This window comes from Hyperolius riggenbachi, chromosome 4 (assembly GCF_040937935.1).
Source record: "Hyperolius riggenbachi isolate aHypRig1 chromosome 4, aHypRig1.pri, whole genome shotgun sequence".
Classification (NCBI taxonomy): domain Eukaryota; kingdom Metazoa; phylum Chordata; class Amphibia; order Anura; family Hyperoliidae; genus Hyperolius; species Hyperolius riggenbachi.
This window is the reverse complement of record NC_090649.1, coordinates 22,868,199-22,892,825: the sequence shown is the minus strand read 5'-3', so window position 1 is coordinate 22,892,825 and position 24,627 is coordinate 22,868,199.

Below are 24,627 nucleotides of genomic sequence, written 5' to 3'. Positions count from 1 at the left end.
TCAGGCGCAACTCAGGCCTTGCATGAGGACAAAAAAATGCGTGCGCAAAGCAATGCAATGAGTAGTTTTCAGGACACAATGGGCTATTCAGAGGAGCTATTCCTACCCCCACAATCTTCTACCTGTGAAAGGTCAATGGAACAGCCACAAATGTTGTGCCCGGATTCACAACCTTTTTCTGTGGAAAATGCACCTCGCACTGAAATGCAAGGCGAGGCCGAGGATGAACATGACGTCAACAACTCAACATGACGCAAAATGGGGGCGGAACAGAAAGCTGCTTTCAATGTTTTGAAGGCCTTAATTGCCTCCGGTGGCCAGTTAGATGCATCATTCATCACATCCAAATCCCAGAGCAATGTGTGCAGGAATTTGAATCGCAGGAGGTGTACCGAGATCATCTGGACAAGTGACCAAGTGACCAAGTGACAAGTGACCGAGTGACCAGTGACAAAGTGAAAAGTGACAAAGTGACCAGTGACAAAGTGACAAAGTGACTGACAAAGTGACAAAATGACAAAGTGACAAAATGACAAAGTGACAAGTGACAAAGTGACAAGTGACAAGTGACAAAGTGACAAGTGACAAAGTGACAAAGTGACAAAATGACAAAGTGACAAAGTGACCAGTGACAAAGTGACAAGTGAGAGGTTGTTCTGGGGAGCTCTACTCCACTGCACACAGTCACATATGAGGAGAGGTCTTGTCGGGACTGCTGATCCTCCTCAGCTTGCTCAAAGCCTTGAGGGTTCCTGAAGATCCTCTGCTTGGAGTTCGCCGGGGTTCAGCTTGGTGTCGGGGTCGGCGGCGTCCTCCTCACTCCAACGTGGCAGATCTTCTGTTGAAGGGAAAAAAAACAAACATTTTTTAAAGTCCAGTACCGCTTCTGAAGGACTCACCAAGAGATGCAGGAGCGCTTCAATGTAGCGCACCATCGCTCGCTGGGTGATGTCCCTCCCTACGCGCTGGAATTCTACGCTGCACATGCTAGCACGCTTTTGCGCAGTGCCGAGGTGCATTCCAGCAGCTAGCTACCAAGCTTCTGTGGATCTGATTGGGCCACCATGTTGGATCTCTGCCAAGTCCTCCAAAATTTTGAGCAATCCACGTTGCTTGTGACTGAGCAGTGACAACTCTACAGTCAGCATTACAATACCACTGCTGTGTTTACTGAAGAAATCAATGTTGAAGATGGAAACCGCTGGCATGATGCAAGTGGGGGAATCTGAAGATGAAAACGATCAGCGTGATGATACCAACATCAGGCAACCTGCCTCAGGAAACGCTGGTCCCAGCTATGACAAAGAACAGGACGAGAAACAGCTGGAGTTGGAGCAGGAATTGGATGCCCCCACTGCCGAGGGACAGAGCGGTGCACGTTGGACTTCCACAATTTAGCGGGAATGGACAGCAGAAGAGGAAGAAAGTGATGCTGGTGACGAATATGGTGCATCACAACAATCACAACGCTCACAAGAACATGAAGACAGAGGAGTCTGGCAGGACTCTCTGGCACACATGGCTCAATTCATGCTAGACTGCATTGAACGCGGCCCGCGCATTATTCACTATTCATTATTATTCATTATTCTGGACAACACCAATTACTGGGTTTATACCCAGTTTATACAAACACAATGTTAAAAAACTGATTGAAGAAAGTGTCAGACAGGTCAAAATGGAACAATTCCAGCAGGCCCTTGAGGATGGAGACTTTAGAGAGGAGATTGACATCCTCCTCCTTCTCTAGCCAGTTGTACGCCGACAGACTGACTTCAGCAAACCCAGGAGGACCAGGAGGGCAGCAAAGAACACAAGCTGCTGCTAGTGCCCAAAAGGGAATGGTATTGGCAGTGTCCTTGGAGTGGGAACATTTTCTGACACCCATGCAGCAGCCCACAGAACAGCAATCGGGCAGTTCCACGTCCTCCAACACCAATCGCCTGGAGAAGATGGTCAAGGACTACATGTCAGATGGCGTAGCTGTGTTGAACAATCCATCTGCAGACAGACGGTGAGTGTGACAGCACAGAAGGACCATGGCAACTCACTCATAGTACCACAGTTTGATAGTGCTGCACAAAAAATTATATGGATCCGTGGACCCGGGCAGTACTGGGAAGTGGGAACGCAGATTTTAGTACCTAAACACACGATACAACATGTTTTCCGGGGTCGGACTCTGAGGCACATACAGATGGTCCCGATCATCATCCTCATCATACAACTCTTGTCCTGAGTCTGACCCACCCACCACCTCTGCCACCCCAACATTCCCAGACACAGACCCCTCATCATCCTCAACATTAACTTGGGATGCTGGCCTGAGCCCGACCTCCTCCTCCACATCAGGCCCCATCATCTCCTCAATGGCAGCCCTCAATAATCGCTCTGGCGCAGGACCAATGGACACAACGTTCTCCTCCGGGGAGGGCTGCTGCTGACCACTGGCTGCTGGGGTGGATGTTATAGCTTGCGTGGGGCGTTGGCTGTTGCTGTTGTTGGGAGTGCTGCTCACAGCAGAGGTCTCTGAGGAACTCATGGTGAGCTCATATAGTGGTTGACGTTGAGTGGAGTATTACTGATCCCAGCAATATACACACTGACTGGCAGAGTACACAATGCTATATAGTGGTTGACGGTGAGTGAAGTACTACAGATCCCAGCAATATACACAGTGACTGGCAGTACAATGGTATGGGTGGGTGAGCAGAGTACTACAGATCCCAGCAATGCTATATAGTAATGGGGTGACTGAGTGAGCGGCAGTGTACTACTGTTCCCAGCAGACACAGAGTGGCAGTAAACACAATGCTATATAGTGTGCTGGGTGAGCGGTGTACACAGAGTGGCAGTAAACACAATGCTATATAGTGTGGCTGAGCGAGCGGTGTACTACTGTTCCCAGCAGACACAGAGTGGCAGTAAACACAATGCTATATAGTGTGCTGGGTGAGCGGTGTACACAGAGTGGCAGTAAACACAATGCTATATAGTGTGGCTGAGCGAGCGGTGTACTACTGTTCCCAGCAGACACAGAGTGGCAGTAAACACAATGCTATATAGTGTGCTGGGTGAGCGGTGTACACAGAGTGGCAGTAAACACAATGCTATATAGTGTGGCTGAGCAAGGTACACAGAGTGGCAGTAAACACAATGCTATATAGTGTGGCTGAGCGAGCGGTGTACTACTATTCCCAGCAGACACAGAGTGGCAGTAAACACAATGCTATATAGTGTGGCTGAGCGAGCGGTGTACTACTGTTCCCAGCAGACACAGAGTGGCAGTAAACACAATGCTATATAGTGTGGCTGAGCGAGGTACACAGAGTGGCAGTAAACAGAATGCTATATAGTGTGGCTGAGCGAGCGGTGTACTACTGTTCCCAGCAGACACAGAGTGGCAGTAAACACAATGCTATATAGTGTGCTGGGTGAGCGGTGTACACAGAATGGCAGTAAACACAATGCTATATAGTGTGGCTGAGCAAGGTACACAGAGTGGCAGTAAACACAATGCTATATAGTGTGGCTGAGCGAGCGGTGTACTACTATTCCCAGCAGACACAGAGTGGCAGTAAACAGAATGCTATATAGTGTGGCTGAGCGAGGTACACAGAGTGGCAGTAAACAGAATGCTATATAGTGTGGTTGAGCGAGCGGTGTACTACTATTCCCAGCAGACACAGAGTGGCAGTAAACAGAATGCTATATAGTGTGGCTGAGCGAGGTACACAGAGTGGCAGTAAACAGAATGCTATATAGTGTGGCTGAGCGAGCGGTGTACTACTATTCCCAGCAGACACAGAGTGGCAGTAAACAGAATGCTATATAGTGTGACTGAGCGAGGTACACAGAGTGGCAGTAAACAGAATGCTATATAGTGTGGCTGAGCGAGCGGTGTACTACTATTCCCAGCAGACACAGAGTGGCAGTAAACAGAATGCTATATAGTGTGGCTGAGCGAGGTACACAGAGTGGCAGTAAACACAATGCTTTATAGTGTGGCTGAGCGAGCGGTGTACTACTATTCCCAGCAGCGACACAATGACTGGGGGGACCCTGGCTAGCGTGGCTGGAGCGCGAACTACCCTGCCTGCCTACCCAAAGCTAAACCCACAGACAAATGGTGGAGATATGACGTGGTTCGGGTATTTATTTACCCGAACCACGTGACAGTTCGGCCAATCAGAGCGCGTTCGGGTCCGAACCACGTGACCCGTTCGGCCAATCACAGCGCTAGCCGGACGTTCGGGGAACGTTCGGCCATGCGCTCTTAGTTCGGCCATGTGGCCGAACGGTTTGGCCGAACACCATCAGGTGTTCGGCCGAACTCGAACATCACCCTAACAGGGTGATGTTCTGCAGAACCCGAACAGTGGCGAACACTGTTCGCCCAACACTAGTCAAAAAGTATTTTCAAAATTATTCTGAGTATTTTCTTGCTTGCTGGAGGCCTAAAATCGTTTTATTGATAAGAAAACATAACCTGGGAGAAAACTTGGTAGAAAAAGTGAATTGGATCGGGCCCATAGCACTCATAGTCCAAGCAGAGGGCTCCGGTGGGAGGGGGGGGGATCTTTACGTTAAAAAATGTATCCATTTGCACAGCTCCATTACAAGTGACACAGGATTTAGAGTTCAGTCAGAGGGCCCCTCTGGTCAAAAATAAGCCTGTGGTAGAAGAGAAGGAAAAAAGCTATAAAAGTGCTTTTCTCAGAAAGGTAGCAGGTAGTGATGGAGCGAACATCGAATTCTGCAAACATAAATTGACCGCAAATGTTCGCCAACCGGCCGTTAACAGCAGACTCCATAGACCTTAATAGCAAGTGATCGTCTAAAACTGGCCGCCAACTTTAGCGGTTAATACCAAAGCCCCCATACATGCTCGAAACACCAAATGTGCAGGGTATGTTAAGGAGGACAATGGGAACAAGAGGAAAAACGTCCTAAAAGACCTTATAGTTTTGGAGAAAATCAATGTTAAAGTTAGAGGAAAAAAGTCACTATTTAAATGTGGTAAAATGGCAGATACTGTATCAGCATGTATAAATAAATGTATTTATTTATTTTTATATATATGTTTTGAGTGTGGGAAAAATGACACGGGGTCCCCCCTCCCGAGCCTTTTTAGCCCCTTGTCCCCCATGCAGGCTGGGATAGCCAGAATGCGGAGCCCTGGCCGCGTGGGGATTCGCACCCTGAGCTATACCAGCCTGCATGGTCCATGGTATGGGGGGCTCTGGAGGGGAGGGGCAGCCAATCCTCCCCCTCTCTCCCAAGGCCCTAAACCAATCCATGGTCTGCATACAGGAATCGAGCGTAAAGAAGGCGTATCAGCTGAAAGCTTATTCTTTTTCTTCTAAAGTTAGCCAATAAATGAAAAAACAAAACAAAAGTAAGATAAAGAAATGGAGAGGTACATGTTAATCAACTCCTCAAAAGCCAATAAATGGTATCATCCCGATTCAAAACTTTTTGCTTTTACTGATAGTTAGACGGCACAACACTCCACTGCTACTAAAATAGTCTTTATTGAGACAATATAGAAACTTATACAAAAATACAACAATTGTGTATTAAATTGCAATACAAAAGGTACAATTTTGCAAAACAATAAACTTCAAGCGTTGGTGTTTCCACCTAATCAAGATGAGCTGAGATGAGGGTTGAATAACAGGAACACAGTCAAATATAGAGTATTTCTTTTGAGGTCAAGTTAAAAAGTAGTAGAAGTGTGAAAACAAGAAATGCTTATGTTTATGTAACGAAAGAGCTAATTTTTAAAATTGCATACTCCACTTTAATGATGATCGTAATCAGCTAATTACGATTATGCTAAATTTTGCGTACATTTTTTGCTATAGTCACCAAAATTGCTACATATGTTAAGGGTACAAGGGTAGTGGGTACAAGAAAAAAAGACCTTGTAGTTTTTGAGAGAAAAAAAAAAACTTTAAAAATGCACAGGAAAGTTTGTTTTTAAACTGTCATTTTTCTCAAAAATTACAAGATCTTTTTGAAACATTTTTGACTTGTACCCACTTTTCTCCTTAAAGAGAATCTGTACTCTAATATTCTTACACTAAAAAGCATACCATTCAATTCATTATTTTCTCCTGTGCCCCTCTGTGCTGTTTCTGCCACTCTCTGCTGCAATCCTGGCTTGTAATTAACAGTTTTAGGCAATGTTTACAAACAAACTAACCAGCTTCTAATAGGCTCAGCTAAGCATAGTGTATGAGTCATTCAGAGTATGCAGGGGGCCTGCAGAGGGTGTGTATCGCTTCTACCAATCACAAGCAGCCCTGCACATTCCACACAATCAAGCTTTAGCCCGACAAACAGGACAGAGGAAAGATACATTGATTTATTACAGAGACAGTGCAGTTAGGAAAGACTGCAGTAAGCCCCAGCACATTAGAACAGGCATAGGAGCTCATAGGATAGAAGAACTAAGGCTGAAAAAAATGTTACAGAGTCTCTTTAACGTATGTAGCCATTTTGGTGTCAATTGCAGTTATGGGGCTTAGCTACCGCTAAATTTGGCACAAACGTAAAAACTACACAAAAATGCAAAATTACGATTCTTGATTACAATTACAGACAAAATTAACCACAATTTTTCTCAAAATTGCAATTGCGAATTTTGATGCAAAATGAAGACTATATGAAATTTGTGCTCATCGCTACTCCACTTAAATGTGAACATAAGTAGGAGGGGAAAGAGAAGGAAATGGGTTATCTTTAACTCAGCTCTCACATGTTATCTGTAAAGCCCTGTAAATTCTTTATATATTACTGCACTAATAACCTGATACCACCCAAAATGTTCCAGAAATAAACTTCTGTAATCTGTTCCAATCACTTCCGCTCTTGTCCACAATAAAGATTTTTCAGGATCTTCTCCTCTTCTGTGGAACTCTCTTCAAAAAATCCATTCAGCACTCCCTATCCCTCAGATACTTCCATACTTCCTCACTTCCATACTGCAGGTTATTTCCCCTTAAAAACCGAAGCAATTTTCATATTTTATGCTCCTCCCTTTCATTCGCCAATAACTTCATTGCTACTTATCACACCTAAACGGTCTGCATATTGTTTTTTGTGGTACAAACTAAACTTTCTTTGGATGGTACTTTTTGCTAAGAATTATTTTATGTCATATGCATTTTAAAGAGAATAAGAAGAAAAAACTGAAAAAAAACATTATTTTTCAGTTTTCAGCAATTATTAATAATAAAAGTGCTTCTGTAGATAAAACCCACACATTTTATTTGGCCATTTGTCATGGTTATTACAACATTCAAATTATGTCCCTAGTACAATGTATGGTGGCAAAATTTTCTTTGGAAATAAAGGTGCATTTTTTTAAATTTTTGTGTTTGTTTATATTTTATCAATAATTGCAAGCCCTTATTTGCAAAAATAACAGTAATATGCCCACATGACACACACATTTACCAGTTTCATACTCTGTATCTCTGACCCCTTAAGGACCAGAGGCTTTTTTTTTTCCAAATTCCGAGCTGTGATCATTGTGATTGGCTCACGGTAAACACAAACTCAGGGGCCAATGAAATTGGCGCCCAACGTGCATGGAGCTCGAGAGTGGTGCAAACAGCAAGAGTGAGCAGCGTGAAAGGCTCCAAAATAGGGCATTGATTTCAATTACTGCCATCTGCAAGAGGTTAAAAAAGTTGTTTCCCTAAACTATTTATGGATTTTTTAAATTGCTGTCACATTGGCTCTTTTTTTTTGTTAACACATGTTTTATTTTGGGAACTCTGGGGGAGGAAGAGGGGGCAGCAGGGGTTAATAACTATAGAGGATGTATTTTTTCATGTATTTTAATTTTAATTTTACTTTTCGTCCACTAGATGTCCCCACACGTGGTCTTAGAACAGTACACAGGAAGTGAATTTGTTTGTTTTTACTTTCATATTCAATGAATGATGACTGCCACACACTGAAGCAGTGATCAATAGTCACTTTGATTGGCTTTGTGAACACATTTTCCTTCACCAATCATTGCCCCAACGGGTGGTGATGGGGACACAGTGACGTGTGCGCGCAATCGTGGCACTCATAAACATGATGATGCATGTAATTACGCCCCAAGCGTGGAACTGGAGTTTTTAGGTGTGTGTGTGTGTGTGTGTGTGTATATATATATATATATATATATATATATATATATATATATATATATATATATACTGATATGTACTGCCCATTTTTATCATGTAGCTGTATGTATACAGTAGATTGCCAGTGTCAATGTAATTGTAAAGCACCATGGAATATGCTGGGACTATACAAATAAATAATTATAAAACAAATGAAATAATAATAACAATTACAACAAGACTAATAATAATAATAAAAGAAAAATACGAAGAACAAGAAGACGAATAATAATAAGCAGAAGACGACTAATAAGATTTCACATTGTTATTAAGATTTTTTTTATTCAGCTTAAAGCGGAATATAACCCTGCATTTCAACTTTGCTCTAAAACATTATTTACAGCATATTATATGCAAAAAACATTTTTTTTTTACTAGACCAGCATTGGAAGGGTTAAACACAGAGGTTTTAAGTTCCGAGGAGAGATATGCAGAAGTTCAGATTGTTACATTCTATTTAGTTAGATGTAACTATTGATAAACTTTAAACACTCTTTGGCTGTCCTCCAAATCCTTCTCAGTGAGAGAGTGAGTCACAATAAACACTTAGATACATTTGTGTAAACAAAATGTATCTATATCAGCTTCGGATGCGTCTGCAAAAATCTCCAGGGACTTTAAAGCCCTGTGTAACCCTTCCAATGCTGGTCTAGTAAAAAAAAAATGCTGGTTGCATATACTATACTGTAAATAATGTTTTAGAGCAAAGTTGAAATGCAGGGTTATATTCCGCTTTAACTTACATACACAACTTTTGTTTTATTTTTATATTCAGTTATATAAATATAATTACTTTCTTGTTTGTCTTCTCTGAATTTTAATAACTGCAATTGCATTATTTGTGACTTTATTGAGGGCATTAACTAACAAGGAGTGAGCTGAGGACATTATCCCTGAAAGCCCAATTCCCTCACCTCCAGGTTAGTATAATAAATAGAGGATACCTTGCTATTATTCTCTGTCATCCGTGGTCTTTCCTCCATCATTATCATTGGTATGATAACCAGTCATTTCATCATTTTTTTTGTTTTGGTTTTTCCCTTTGAAGATGGAAGGTTAAGATTTTTACACACATACAGTACAAAAAAATATTGATTTTTTTTAATTAATTCATATACCCCTAGTCAATCTTATTTTTTTATTATTATTTATATAGTGCCAACATCTTCCATAGTGTTGTACATAGTATAAAAACATACAATAATGAGGAGCATAGATACATGAGAGAACACCCTTGGAATCCCCATGAGTAAAAGGATTAATCCAAAACCTGTCAGATCTGTCAGATTTTCTCTACTACCGTTAAGGTGCAATTGTTAAGGTTAAGGTTCAATTAATGGTATAATTTCTGATTTTTCCGATTGCATTGTATGAAAACAGAGAAGTTGATGCGACCAATCTATCTCTTTCCTTAATGAAATAATTCGGCATGGCAGATTTCTTTTTCATAGCTATGAACTAGTTTAGATATGATCCTAAGTTAGATTCTTTAGTGGTGTGGATCAGTGAAATATGATCTTTTATTTCAATCTGAATGATTTTATCAAAAAATATGATTGTTTGCTAAAAATTGTACCAATAATGAAAAATAAAGAGTGCATTTTATTCTGGAACAAATACTGTACATATGCAGACACACATTTGACATATTATACAGTAGTTTTTTTGCAACAGCTGTCCTTTAATGAAGAAATGTATGGAGGGGACAAGTTGTGTAGAGTCTTATATGATAGTGTTTGCAGTATGAACTGGATTTTCGTGGGTGATTTGCAGCCAGTGAAGGGATTGGTATAGAGGGGCAGTAGGAGGGGTGGATGAGGTGAACAGCTGTTTTACTCACTGGTCCTGGGGTCCAGCAAAGGCCTCTCCGAATGCCGTCCCGGGAGTAATCTTGGTACAGCGTGGATGCTGTCCAACACTCGCTGCTTCCAGAGTCAAAATGTAGTTGCATAGTTGCAGCGGGGGGCGGGGCCACTGCACTGGCACGAAGGCCAGGGTATTTAAACCCTGGCCAATCAGCGCTCAGTGCTGTTCCCTCTCCTTGGACAGCAGCAGCATGTTTTTACACCGTTTGTGACTTTTGTGGACTTGTGTGTCACGGTTTGTGACTTCAGTACTGTCATTCAGCCAGCCCTGTTAGTCCAGCTTGTCAGTCAGTCCTGTCGGTCTAGTCTTCAGTCAGTCCTGTCCTGTCACATCAGCCTAGCCAGTTTGGCCTGTCCCTCTAGTCCACTCTCCTTCCCTTATTGCAGGGTTCACCCTTCCTGTTCTTCTCATTACTGGTTGGGCAACCCTAGTGGTCATGACCTGGTGGGCACCAGGCAGTAAAGGACTCCATGACCTGCTCGGGGATGACGGTCCATCACTCCTTGCAGGGTGTGCTGATGAATACTCATGCTCACTTAGACACCACACCCTAGGGGTGCCCGGCCCGCACCAATCACTGGTGCCAAATTTCAACTTTTCGTAATTCTCAAATTTTAACATAATAAAATACAATATAATAATTGAATACAACTAAATTTGTGAAGCACTTTTCTACTGTAGGTCTCAAAGCGCATAGATATTAAAGTCAATAGGCAAAACAATCTCATGGTGATTTGTTCTAATTTCGGGAGACCAACTAAATCATCAAATGCAACAGAATGATATGGTAAAATAAATGATATGGTAAAACTGCCAAACATCTAAAAATGTGGAGTTGTGAAAATGGTATAGGAAGAAGACCACCAAACATCTGAGAAAGATGGAGTTGTGAAAATGGCATGGGAAGACCACCAAACATCTGAGAAACTTGGAGTTATGAAAAGGGCACGGAAAGACAACCAAACATCTGAGAAACATGAAGTTATGAAAATGGCATGGGGAGACAACCAGACATCTGAGAATGTGGAGTTATGAAAATGACATTGGAAGACAACCAGACATCAAGGATACATGGAGCTATGAACATGGCACTGGAAGACAACCAAACGCGTCCTGATAGCAAGGCGGCTGATTCCGCGTCCAACGCGGCGGTTTGCACGCGGAAGCGTGTGTCTGATAACAGGGCAGAACACGGAAAAGCCGCCGCATGTTCTGACAGCAAGGCGACTGGTTCCGCGTCCAGCACGGCGGTTTGCACGCAGCAGCGTGCGTCTGGTGTGGCTAAGTCTGGTAGTTCACACAGGTTTAGGAATACGCGCGCGTGCGCTGAGAGGCAGAACTTTTATGATGGCCAAGAGGGGACCAGCTGACCAGGCTGGTCAGCTGACGCCAGAGCAAGTTTCCATTGGTCCATCACTTAGGGGTGGCGTCAGAGGGCGCTACACTATATATGGTTACTGCTGTCCAGTCACAAGTTGTCTGCCGTTGCGTTCACTACGTGGAAGCACTCAGACCTTAGTCAGATCCTACAGTGTGTTAGAACCAGGAGGACCTGGGAATTCACACTGAGCCAGAAATCTTGTTTGCACTTGTGTTATCTTTTGTTATACTTCAGACTAGTTCCAGGGTGTAGAGACCACGGACCTCACACCCAGACTAGGGAACTTGTGTTATCATCTGTTATACTTCAGACTAGTTCCAGGGTGTTGAGACCATGGACCTCACACCCAAGACTAGGCATTGTTTGATATCTGTTATGACTTATTGCTTTCCTGACTACTCTTCTGTTATCTTATTCGGTACCTCTCATATCTGATACTCTGTTGCCAAACCCTGCTTGCCTTGGATACCGAATCAGCCTTCTGTTTATGTACCTTATCTGACCGTGTGTTACCGACCTGGCTTGCCCGTAGGGATGCTTGGAAAATTCAGCGGAATTATGAATTCCGTGATTCCGGCCGGAATTAGGTTAATTCCGATAGTCGGAACGGAATTCCTATTCCTCTCAAACGGAATTCCGCGGAAATGTTATAATATTTTTTCTCTCTCTCTCTCTCGCTCTCGCTCTCTCTCGCTCTCTCTCGCTCTCTCTCTCTCTCTCTCTCATATCATGCAGTAGGGAATTGCAGATTTTCAAAACAGCTTATGTACCATAGCTGGGATTTGAACCCAGGACACAGTGTGTAGTAGTTATCTGTCTTACCCTCTAGACCATCAACCACACTCAGGGCCAGGCTTTAGCATGTAGTGTGGTCAGAGGTGGGACAAGGTCCTTCAGCACCCAAGGCTGAGACAGCAAAGTGCGCCCCCCCATCCCTCCCACCAGGGCCCCCAACCCCCCCAACACCTTAATCTCTACTTATCTGGCTTGCAGTCGCTGCCATGTATCACCTTTTCTTATTTCTTTCTGCTTCAAACACAATTGGGAATGACAGCAGAATGAATTGTGCACCCCCTCCTACACTGCGCCCTGAGGCTGCAGCCTCTCCAGCCTCTGCCTCAGCCTGGCCCTGAGTGTGGTTGATGGTCTAGTGGGTAAGACAGATACCTACTACCATGCAGTGTGGTTCATGGTCTAGAGGGTAAGACAGATACCTACTACACACTGCGTCCTGGGTTCAAATCCCAGCTATGGTATATAAGCATGCTTTTCAAAAAGTACAAATCCTTAATTGTGTTACTTTTTCTATCGAATTGATCATAATGGTAGTATGGTTTATGCTAGGCCAGCTTTAGCATGTAGTGTGGGTCATGGTCTAGAGGTTAAGACAGATACCTACTATACACTGCGTCCTGGGTTCAAATCCCAGCTATGGTATGTAAGCATGCTTTTCAAAAAGTACAAATCCTTAATTGTGCTACGTTTTCTATCGAATTGATCATAATGGTAGTATGGTTTATGCTAGGCCAGCTTTAGCATGTAGTGTGGGTCATGGTGTAGAGGTTAAGACAGATACCTACTACACACTGTGTCCTGGCTTCAAATCCCAGCTATGGTACATAAGCTGTTTTGAAAATCTGCAATTCCCTACTGCATTGGATGGATGGAGAGAGAGAGAGAGAGAGAGAGCGGAAAGCGGAATTTCGGATCGGCGGTATGCGGAATTACCGCGGAACGGGAAATTGTAATTCCGAGCACCCCTGCTTGCCCGACCTCGAGAGCTATCTCTCCTATTAAGAGATAGTCTCCAGACTAGTTAGTGACATTCCCCTTGGGTGTCACTCACTCTCTGGACCTTCCTCCTTCCAGCCTGACTCCACCCTTTGGAGAGTCTCAGGCCCCTGGAAGGTCCTTGAACTTCAGGAGCAGTATTGTTCATACTGTCTCTAATTTCCTGTGCATTACTCAAAGTACTACTGTTACACCAAACACTCACCTTATACAGGTGTCCAGACGTTAGCTGTATATCTGTATTATCGGTGATTCTGCAGATCATCAATAATCAGGTATATATCTGCATTCTTGTTGATACTGCAGATCACCAATAATCAGATTCTCTCTGCTTGCTGACACCGATCGTTACAGAACGGCAGACCCAACCCAAATGGACGCACTGTATAGTCATGTTGAAGTCCTGAACACCTCGGTAAACCATCTTTCCGGGGTAGTTTTGAACCAACAGTCCCAGATCAGTGAGCTATTTGGGGCCATTCAGGAACTTCAATCAGCTATACAATCAGTGCGATCTCCTCCTAGCACAGACATACGTATGCCTGTACCTGAAAGATTTTCTGGTCACAGATCTGACTTTCAGAACTTTAGAAATCGAGTGTTATCGTACTTTGAGTTAAGACCTAATTCTTCGGGAACCGTGGCAAAGAGAATTAAGTTCATTAAAACTCTGTTGTCAGGGGATTCCCAGACCTGGGCATATAATCTTCAGCAAGGGAATGAGGCCTTAACCTCGGTTGAGGATTTTTTTAAAGCTATGGCTATAATTTATAATGATCCGGACATTGCCTCTACCGCTGAGCGGAAGCTCAAGACTTTACGGCAGGGCAAGGGTCCGGTAGAAAATTATGCAGCTGAGTTCAGGAAATGGGCAGTTTCAGCTAGATGGGATTCATTCGCACTTCTGGACTGTTTTTTGTCAGGGCTGTCAGATGCGGTCTCTAATCTAATGTTGGGTCACCCCGAGCCGAAGTCTATTGATGAGGCCATTTCTTTAGCAGTCAGAATTGATCGTCGCCTACGTTATCAGAGACAGACTCGGGGTAGGAATGATTCGAGCTATGTTTCCTACACCGCGCCTCAACCTGATTCATTTCCATCTGATTCATCTCCATCAGACTCACTTCCACCAGAACCAATGCAGATTGGTCGGTCGAAATTGTCTCGGGTGGAGCAGAGGTGCAGAAAAACTAAACAGCTCTGTCTATACTGTGCAAAGGAGGGCCATAGAGTTCAGAGTTGTCCCAAGCGGTCTTTACCTCTAGATGATAAACGTTTGCTCCTTCCTTGTGCAATATCTTGGAAAATAAGACAGAGATTACTAAAGCCTTCATTGACTCTGGCTCAGCAGCCAATTTTATAGATTATGAATTTGCTAAGAAATTGGGGGTTCCGATCACCCCATTAAAACAACAGATTCAGGTCACTGCAGTGGATGATTCCCCCCTGCAGAGTAACCACCCTCTGTCTCAGACCCCAGAGTTAGGGGTCACTATAGGGGTGTTACATAAAGAGAGTTTACGATTCCTGGTGTTACGAATGGCGACCTCCGCGATCATTCTTGGCATGCCATGGTTACAACTTCACTCGCCTCAGATCAATTGGGTTACAGGTCAGCTAACGAGCTGGTCTACCCATTGTTATCATCATTGTCTGGCGAAGGTAACCTTAGGTAAAACCAAGATTCACATGGAGGGATTGCCAGATCAGTATTCAGAATTTGCGGACGTGTTTTGTCCCAAGTCAGCAGATAAACTTCCTCCACACCGTCCTTTCGATTGCCCCATTGATCTCAGGTCTGGTTGTATGCCCCCTAGAGGTCATCTCTATAATTTATCTGGGCCAGAGAAATTATCCATGCAAGAGTACATCCGAGAAAACTTAGCTAAAGGTTTTATTCGCCCCTCCCGGTCGCCTGCGGGAGCAGGTTTCTTTTTTGTGAAAAAGAAGGATGGAGGCCTCCGTCCATGCATAGATTATCGGTGCTTAAATAAAATTACAGCAAAAAATTGTTATCCTTTGCCTTTAATAGACGATTTATTTACGCAGGTCACCGATGCTAAGATTTTCTCGAAGTTGGATTTAAGGGGTGTATACAACCTTGTGCAGATCAGGGACGGCGATGAATGGAAGACGGCCTCTAACACGCCCGACGGGCATTACGCGTATCTGGTGATGCCCTTCGGGTTGTGTAACCCCCCGGCCGTCTTTCAGGAGCTGATCAATGAAGTTTTCAGAGAGGTTCTAGGCAAATTTGTCTTGGTATATTTAGATGACATACTAATTTTCTCATCTAACCTCTCAGAACACAGGGATCATGTTAAGTTTGTATTGCGGAAATTAAGACAAAACATGCTGTATGCTAAGTTGGAAAAATGCATTTTCGAGGTGACCTCCGTCGCCTTTCTAGGGTACATAATTTCAACTTCTGGCCTCTCTATGGACCCTGCAAAAGTCTCAGCTGTCTTGGAGTGTCCCCAACCTGTAGGACTGAAGGCTCTCCAGAGATTCTTAGGGTTCGCCAACTACTATAGGAGGTTCATAAAGGGGTACTCCACGGTGGTTTCACCTCTCACCAGTCTCACTAAAAAAGGGGCAGATACTCACCACTGGTCCCCTGAGGCCCATGCTGCTTTCTCCACTCTGAAGAAATTGTTCTGTTCTGCACCCATATTGAGACACGTTGACATCACCTATCCCTTTATCGTGAACTACGATATAGGCAACAGGGAACTTCTAGCCATCAAGTTGGCCTTTGAGGAATGGCGCCATTGGATAGAAGGGGCAGAACATACCATTACTGTTTACACTGACCACAAGAATCTGGAATACATTGAGGGGGCTAAGAGACTTAGTCCCCGACAGGCCCGGTGGTCATTGTTTTTCTCGAGATTCAGATTCGTAATTACGTATACCCCTGGTAGTAAGAACATCAAGGCAGATGCCTTATCCAGATGTTTCGAGCCCGAGACAGCACAGCCCTCAGACCCAGAAACCATTCTCCCGCAGAAAGTGGTCCTGGCAGCTACTGAGACCTGGAGGGACTGGGCAGAAACGTTAAGTCCATTCCAACAGGATGTACCAGAGGGGAAGCCTGAGGGGGTCATGTTCATACCATTGCCTTTTCACTTACAGATATTGCAGCTGTTCCATTCCCACAAGAATGCTGGGCATCCTGGAGCCACCAGAACGCAGGACCTTGTTGCTAGGTGTGCTTGGTGGCCATCACTGGCAGCCGATTGCAAGGAGTATGTGAGGGAATGTGCAGTGTGTGCAAGGAGCAAACCTTCCCGTCAGGCACCTGTGGGGACTTTACAGCCTTTGCCAGTCCCGAGTAAACCATGGACCCATCTGTCCATGGATTTTGTGGGTGAGCTCCCCAGGTCTGAGGGCATGACGGTCAATTGGGTGGTAGTCGATAGATTCAGTAAGATGGCCCATTTTGTCCCCTTGAAAGGACTCCCCTCGGCACAGGAATTGGCCGACCTCTTCATCCTGCATATTTTCCGGCTGCATGGTATTCCGGAAAATATAGTGTCAGATCAGGGAGTCCAATTTGTTTCCAAATTTTGGAGGGCATTCTGCCATCAGTTAGACATGGAGCTTTCTTTTTCATCAGGCTACCACCCACAGACCAATGGCCAAACCGAGAGAACCAATCAGTCTCTGGAACAGTTTCTGAGGTGTTATTGTGAGGAAACGCGGAAAAGCCGCCGCGTGTGCCAAGAGCTAGGCGGCTGACTCTGCGTCCTACGCGGCGGTTTGCGCGCGTCTGGTTGTGTGGTGGAACGCGGAAAAGCCGCCGCATGTCCTGACAGCAAAGCGGCTGTTTGCATGCAGCAGCGTGTGCTTGGTGTGGCTGGGTCTGTTAGTGCACCTAGGCAGATGGAGAGCTATGCGCGTGCGGGCCTGAATTCAGGACCTTTATACCAGCAGGGGAAGTGTCAGCTGATCAGGAAGGTCAGCTGATTCCTGCAGGACTCATGATTGGCTGAATGGTTCGGGCGGGGCGGCAGAGTCCAGCAACTATATATTCTGCTGCTTGGTCAGTTGCTGGTTGCCTGTCGTTGCGATCACTATGTGGTAGCACTCAGACCTTAGCTAGATCCGAAAGTGTGCCGGGACCAGCTGGAGCTGTAATCCCACACTTAGCTAGATTCTGTTGATAGTCTAAAGTACTAGTTTGATTGTGATTATCTGTTATGACTTTCTGCCTGTCTGACTACTCTCCTGATATCTGATTCTGTACCTTGCATTTCTGATACTCCGTTGCCAAACTCCGTTAGCCCCTGACTCTGTCTCTGTCTTCTGATCCTGTACTTTGTTTGTCTGTGAGTTGCCGACCTGGCCTTCCAGACCCTGAGAACTATCTCTATCGCTAGGAGATAGTTCATGCCTTGTATGTGCTGGGCACCTGCTCCACAGGGCCAGTTCTGTATGTGCTGGGCACCTGCTTCACAGGGCCAGCTCTGTATGTGCTGGGCACCTGCTCCACAGGGCCAGCTCTGGGAAGCAGGAGATTTGGGCGCATGAGACAAGTGGACAAAAAGGGCGCCCCATTCACTCCCATTATAAATATCGTTTAATGGGCGCCGAACAGGGAAAAAAAGGCGCCGGAGATTATTAACGTTTTAACAAACGGCGCCCGGAGATTTTCAAGGATTTATAACTATGTTTGTGATGATTTAACTTTACAAAATGAGCCCGTGACGAATAATGTTTATAAAGATACTAAATCACTATTTCTAAAACATTTCTAAAACATTATTATCCACCCAAAAAAATTAATTACATTTTTTTATTAACATTTTTTATTTATTAATGTCTGTAAAACATTATTATCCATAGGGGGTCTTAGGTTTAGGCACCAACAGGGGGGTCTTAGGTTTAGGCACCAACTGGGGGGGTCTTAGGTTTAGGCACCAACAGGGGGGTCTTAGGTTTAGGCACCAACAGGGGGGTCTTAGGTTTAGGCACCAACTGGGAGGTCTTAGGTTTAGGCACCAACAGGGGGGTCTTAGGTTTAGGCACCAACAGGGGGGTCTTAGGTGTAGGCACCAACTGGGGGTCTTAGGTTTAGGCACCAACAGGGGGGTCTTAGGTTTAGGCACCAACAGGGGGGTCTTAGGTTTAGGCACCAACTGGGGGGTCTTAGGTTTAGGCACCAACAGGGGGGTCTTAGGTTTAGGCACCACCAGGGGGGTCTTAGGTTTAGGCACCAACAGGGGGTCTAGGGGTTAGGGATAGGTACAGGGAGGGTTTTTAATAAACGTAAATATAAGTTTCAGTTTACAAATAGGGAAGATTAACGTTTTAAGAATTGCCGATCTCATACACATTATTTAGTGATTTATAAATTCTTAAAACACTATTTGTAAACGAAATTCTACCCAATATTTCAATAAACGATAATACTGTTTATCGTTTACACCACGCGCCCTTTTTTCCCGAAGCCCTTTTTTGATGTACGCCAGCTCTGTATGTGCTGGGCACCTGCTCCACAGGGCCAGCTCTGTATTTGCTGGGCACCAGCCCCATAGGGCCAGCTCTGTATTCATTGGGAACTTGCTCCTCAGGTTCCCCAAGCTTGTTACTATTCTTCTGTATTCTGATCTTGTCATTCTGATACCCTGTTGCCGAACCTCGGCTCGCTCTTAGACTCTGCATCTGATTCCTGATTCTGTACCCCGATATTTCTGATACCCTGTTGCCGAACCCTGCTTGTTTATTAGTCTCCGCCTCTGCGTTCTGAATCTGTACTGTATTTGTCCGTGTGTTACGACCTGGCTTGCCCGACTTCGAGAACTGACCTTACTGTTAGAGGCAGTTCCCAGATCTGTTAGTGACACTCTCTCCTAGGTGTCACTCAGGTTCTGTCCTTCCTACGCTCCGCCTGACTCCTCCCCGGGAGAGTCCAGGCCTTCGGGAGGAATCTGTATTGCTGCAGTACTTCATACTGTATGGCACTTGTTTCTGAGGCTTAGTCCTCAGGGTATTACTGTTGCACCAAGCACTCACACTACTCAGGTGTTCAGAGGTTAGCGTTAAATCGGATTATCGGTGATACTGCAGATCATCAATAATCGGGTATATATCTGTATTCCCAGTGATACTGCAGATCACCGAGAATCAGACCCTCTCTGCTACACCGATCGTGACAGAACGACAGGCCCAAAAAAACATGGTGACACTTGATGAACGGATCGATGTGTTAACCGCTACTCTTAAGGAGGTTAAGAAAACGGTTGATACATTGCAGACTCAGGTTAACCAACTGACTGAGTCAATTAAGTGTATTTTAAACTCTGTTGCACCAGTGTCACCCCCCTCTGTAATTCAATCTAGAGTACCCTCACCAGGGAAATTCGTAGGGCACCACTCTAGGTTATCTGAATCAGAGAGGACGCGAAGACGCCTAGAGGGTCTTTGCTTCTATTGCGGACAACATGACCATTGGGTACGAAATTGCAGGAAAAAGTCAAGAACATTTTTTTTGGGGATGGTGAGAGGCCCAAGTTCTAAGGAGTCTGCTGCGCCATCCCAGGGAAATACGGGATCTGGTGCTAGTTCAGCTCCCGGCCTCCAGAAACCATGTGCTGGTGTAACTGAACTTATGGTGGGAAATTTGTCGCTCAAATATTGCCCCAATTTAGATTCCTCCCATCCGTCTGATAAATCTTTTCCATGTTCACAGTGTAAAGAGGATTTTGTATACTATGCAGATCTCCTCAATCATAGAAAGTCCCACGTACATCCTGCACAACCTATTATTCCTGAGAAATCGCATTCTGGTGAGAACTCGTATAGGGGAAGTGCGACCTCACTGGGATCTGAGATTAGTTTTGAGGAACAGCTTGAGAGCTACAATGCGGATAACATTTCCGAACTGTATGAGAGTGATGGCTCTATTTATAGTCATGAATCTGCTGCGTAAAGGTCAAGCTTGCTTATTGCAGCAAATCGAATTCAGGAGTCTGAAACCGTACAGTCTTCAGCTCCATCATCTGACCAGATTCTAAGTAACAAGAAACCACATTCATGTTCTGAGCATAATTTAGATCTTGTTAATCATAGTAGGCCCCACTTTAAGGGATACATATATTCGTGTTCTAAGTGTGGGGACTCTTTTGTACCTGAGGGACGACCTGTGACTAATGGGAAATCTCACACAGGTGAGAAATTATACGTGTGTCCTGTATGTGAGGAAGAACTTCTCAGTCATGGGAAGTCTCACATTGATGAGAAATCATATTCATGTTCTGAGTGTGGGGACTCTTTCGTACCTGAACTGCGACCTGTTGCTCATGGGAAATCTCACACTGGTGAGAAGTTGTACTGGTGTTCTGTATGTGAGGAAGAACTTCTCAGTCATGGGAAGTCTCACACTGATGGGAAATCACATTAATGTTCTGAGTGTGGGAAATGTTTTAAACATAACATAGGTCTTGTCAGTCATAGAAACTCACACTGCGGGGGACAGCTTTATTCATCTCCTGAGTGTGTAAGATGTTTTGTAAATAACACTGAACTTCTCAGTCATTGGAAGTCTCACACCGATGAAAAGACGTATTCATGTTCTGAGTGTGGGAAATGTTTTGTGCCTGAATGCATTGATTGTCACTCAAGAGAGATCTCGCACCGGTGAGAGGGCGTATTTATGTTCTGAATGCGAGAAATTTAGTGACTATCACATTTATACCTTGTTCCAAAATCCTGAATCTGACACAGGACGGTCCTCGACTTTGGTATCTGATCAGGTGAAGAATGTGGGTATGAGATGAGGACGTCGCTATCATTGTCTCCTGGGGATCTGTCTGGGGCGTGTCCGGAGTCCACGCCTCGGGTGGGGGGGTACTGTGAGGAAACGCGGAAAAGCCGCCGCGTGTGCCAAGAGCTAGGCGGCTGACTGCGCGTCCTACGCGGCGGTTTGCATGCGTCTGGTTGTGTGGTGGAACGCAGAAAAGCCGCCGCATGTCCTGACAGCAAAGCGGCTGTTTGCATGCAGCAGCGTGTGCTTGGTGTGGCTGGGTCTGTTAGTGCACCTAGGCAGATGGAGAGCTATGCGTGCGCGGGCCTGAATTCAGGACCTTTATACCAGCAGGGGAAGTGTCAGCTGATCAGGAAGGTCAGCTGATTCCTGCAGGACTCATGATTGGCTGAATGGTTCGGGCGGGGCGGCAGAGTCCAGCAACTATATATTCTGCTGCTTGGTCAGTTGCTGGTTGCCTGTCGTTGCGATCACTATGTGGTAGCACTCAGACCTTAGTTAGATCCGAAAGTGTGCCGGGACCAGCTGGAGCTGTAATCCCACACTTAGCTAGATTCTGTTGATAGTCTAAAGTACTAGTTTGATTGTGATTATCTGTTATGACTTTCTGCCTGTCTGACTACTCTCCTGATATCTGATTCTGTACCTTGCATTTCTGATACTCCGTTGCCAAACTCCGCTAGCCCCTGACTCTGTCTCTGTCTTCTGATCCTGTACTTTGTTTGTCTGTGAGTTGCCGACCTGGCCTTCCCGACCCTGAGAACTATCTCTATCGCTAGGAGATAGTTCCTGCCTTGTATGTGCTGGGCACCTGCTCCACTGGGCCAGTTCTGTATGTGCTGGGCACCTGCTTCACAGGGCCAGTTCTGTATGTGCTGGGCACCTGCTCCACAGGGCCAGCTCTGTATGTGCTGGGCACCTGCTCCACAGGGCCAGCTCTGTATTTGCTGGGCACCTGCTCCCCAGGGCCAGCTCTGTATTTGCTGCCTCAGGGCCCATCCTGTATTAATTGGGAACCCGCTCCTCAGGCTCCCCAAGCTTGTTACTATTCTTCTGTATTCTGATCTTGTACCTTGTCATTCTGATACCCTGTTGCCGAACCTCGGCTCGCTCTTAGACTCTGCATCTGATTCCTGATTCTGTACCCCGATATTTCTGATACCCTGTTGCCGAACCCTGCTTGTTTATTAGACTCCACCTCTGCTTTCTGAATCTGTACTGTATCTGTCCGTGTGTTACGACCTGGCTTGCCCGACTTCGAGAACTGACCTTACTGTTAGAGGCAGTTCCCAGATCTGTTAGTGACACTCTCTCCTAGGTGTCACTCACGTTCTGTCCTTCCTACGCTCCGCCTGACTCCTCCCCCGGGAGATTCCAGGCCTTCGGGAGGAATCTGTATTGCTGCAGTACTTCATACTGTATGGCACTTGTTTCTGAGGCTTAGTCCTCAGGGTATTACTGTTGCACCAAGCACTCACACTACTCAGGTGTTCAGAGGTTAGCGTTATATCGGATTATCGGTGATACTGCAGATCATCAATAATCGGGTATATATCTGTATTCCCAGTGATACTGCAGATCACTGAGAATCAGACCCTCTCTGCTACACCGATCGTGACAGTTATGTTGCGGATGCACAAACCAACTGGGTCAAATTCTTGCCATTTGCAGAATTTGCACACAACAATCTGAAAAGCTCTTCCTCAGGATTTTCCCCATTTCAGGTGATAACGGGAAAGGTACCTAAGTTCACCCCATTACCAGTGGCTTCTACCCCCTTTTCAGCCCTGGAGGATTGTCAAAAGTCATTTAAACAAATCTGGGGAATAGTGAGAGAGAATCTGGAGAAGGCTTTTCAGAGTCAGAAGGGACAGGCTGACAAGAGACGTTCCATAGAGTGGGAATTCCGTCCAGGAGACTTGGTCTGGGTGTCTACATGACATTTGGCTCTGAAGCAACTGTCGCCCAAGTTGGGGCCCAGATTTGTGGGCCCTTTTCCAGTGACCAGGAAAATCAATAATGTCACTTATGCCATTGATCTCCCTGCCGGCGGCGGCATGCGAGGTGTGAGATCATTCCATGTGTCCCTGCTCAAGCCTGCAGTGCACATGGATTCCACTCCCCCCCCCCCCCCCCTGTGTTGGTAGATGACCAACCTGAGTATGAAATTGAAAAGATCTTGGACTCACGGCTTGTGCAGAACTCCGTGCAGTATTTGGTCCATTGGAAGGGGTATGGCATAGAGGAAAGAACTTGGGTGCCAGACTGTCATATGCACGCGGAGGAGTTAAAAAGGGAGTTCCATAACTTACATCCTGGAAAGCTGGGTAGGAGCTGTCCGGAGTCCACTCCTCAGGGGGGGTACTGTGAGAAATCGCGGAAAAGCCGCCGTGCGTCCTGATAGCAAGGCGGCTAATTCCACGTCCAACGCGGCGGTTTGCACGCAGAAGCGTGCATCTGGTAACAGGGCAGAACACGGAAAAGCCGCCGCATGTTCTGACAGCAAGGCGGCTGGTTCCGCGTCCAGCGCGGCGGTTTGTACGCAGCAGCGTGCGTCTGGTGTGGCTGAGTCTGTTAGTTCACACAGGTTTAGGAATACGCGCGCGCGTGCTGAGAGGCAGAACTTTTATGACGGCCAAGAGGGGACCAGCTGACCAGGCTGGTCAGCTGACGCCAGAGCAAGTTTCCATTGGTCCATCACTTAGGGGTGGCGTCAGAGAGGGCACTACACTATATATGGTTACTGCTGGCCAGTCACAAGTTGTCTGCCGTTGTGTTCACTATGTGGAAGCACTCAGACCTTAGTCAGATCCTACAGTGTGTTAGAACCAGGAGGACCTGGGAATTCCCACTGAGCCAGAAATCTTGTTTGCACTTGTGTTATCTTTTGTTATACTTCAGACTAGTTCCAGGGTGTAGAGACCTTGGACCTCACACCCAGACTAGGGAACTTGTGTTATCATCTGTTATACTTCAGACTAGTTCCAGGGTGTAGAGACCACGGACCTCACACCCAGACTAGGGAACTTATGTTATCATCTGTTAAACTTCAGACTAGTTCCAGGGTGTAGAGACCACGGACCTCACACCCAAGACTAGGCAATGTTTGATATCTGTTATGACTTATTGCTTTCCTGACTACTCTTCTGTTATCTGATTCGGTACCTCGCATATCTGATACTCTGTTGCCAAACCCTGCTTGCCTTGGATACCGAATCAGCCTTCTGTTTATGTACCTTATCTGACCGTGTGTTGCCGACCTGGCTTGCCCGACCTCAAGAGCTATTTCTCCTATTAAGAGATAGTCTCCAGACCAGTCAGTGACATTCCCCTTGGGTGTCACTCACTCTCTGGACCTTCCTCCTTCCAGCCTGACTCCACCCCTTGGAGAGTCTCAGGCCCCTGGAAGGTCTTTGAACTTCAGGAGCAGTATTGTTCATACTGTCCCTAATTACCTGTGCATTACTCAAAGTACTACTGTTACACCAAACACTCACCTTATACAGGTGTCCAGACGTTAGCTGTATATCTGTATTATCGGTGATTCTGCCGATTATCAATAATCAGGTATATATCTGCATTCTTGGTGATACTGCAGATCACCAATAATCAGATTCTCTCTGCGTGCTGAC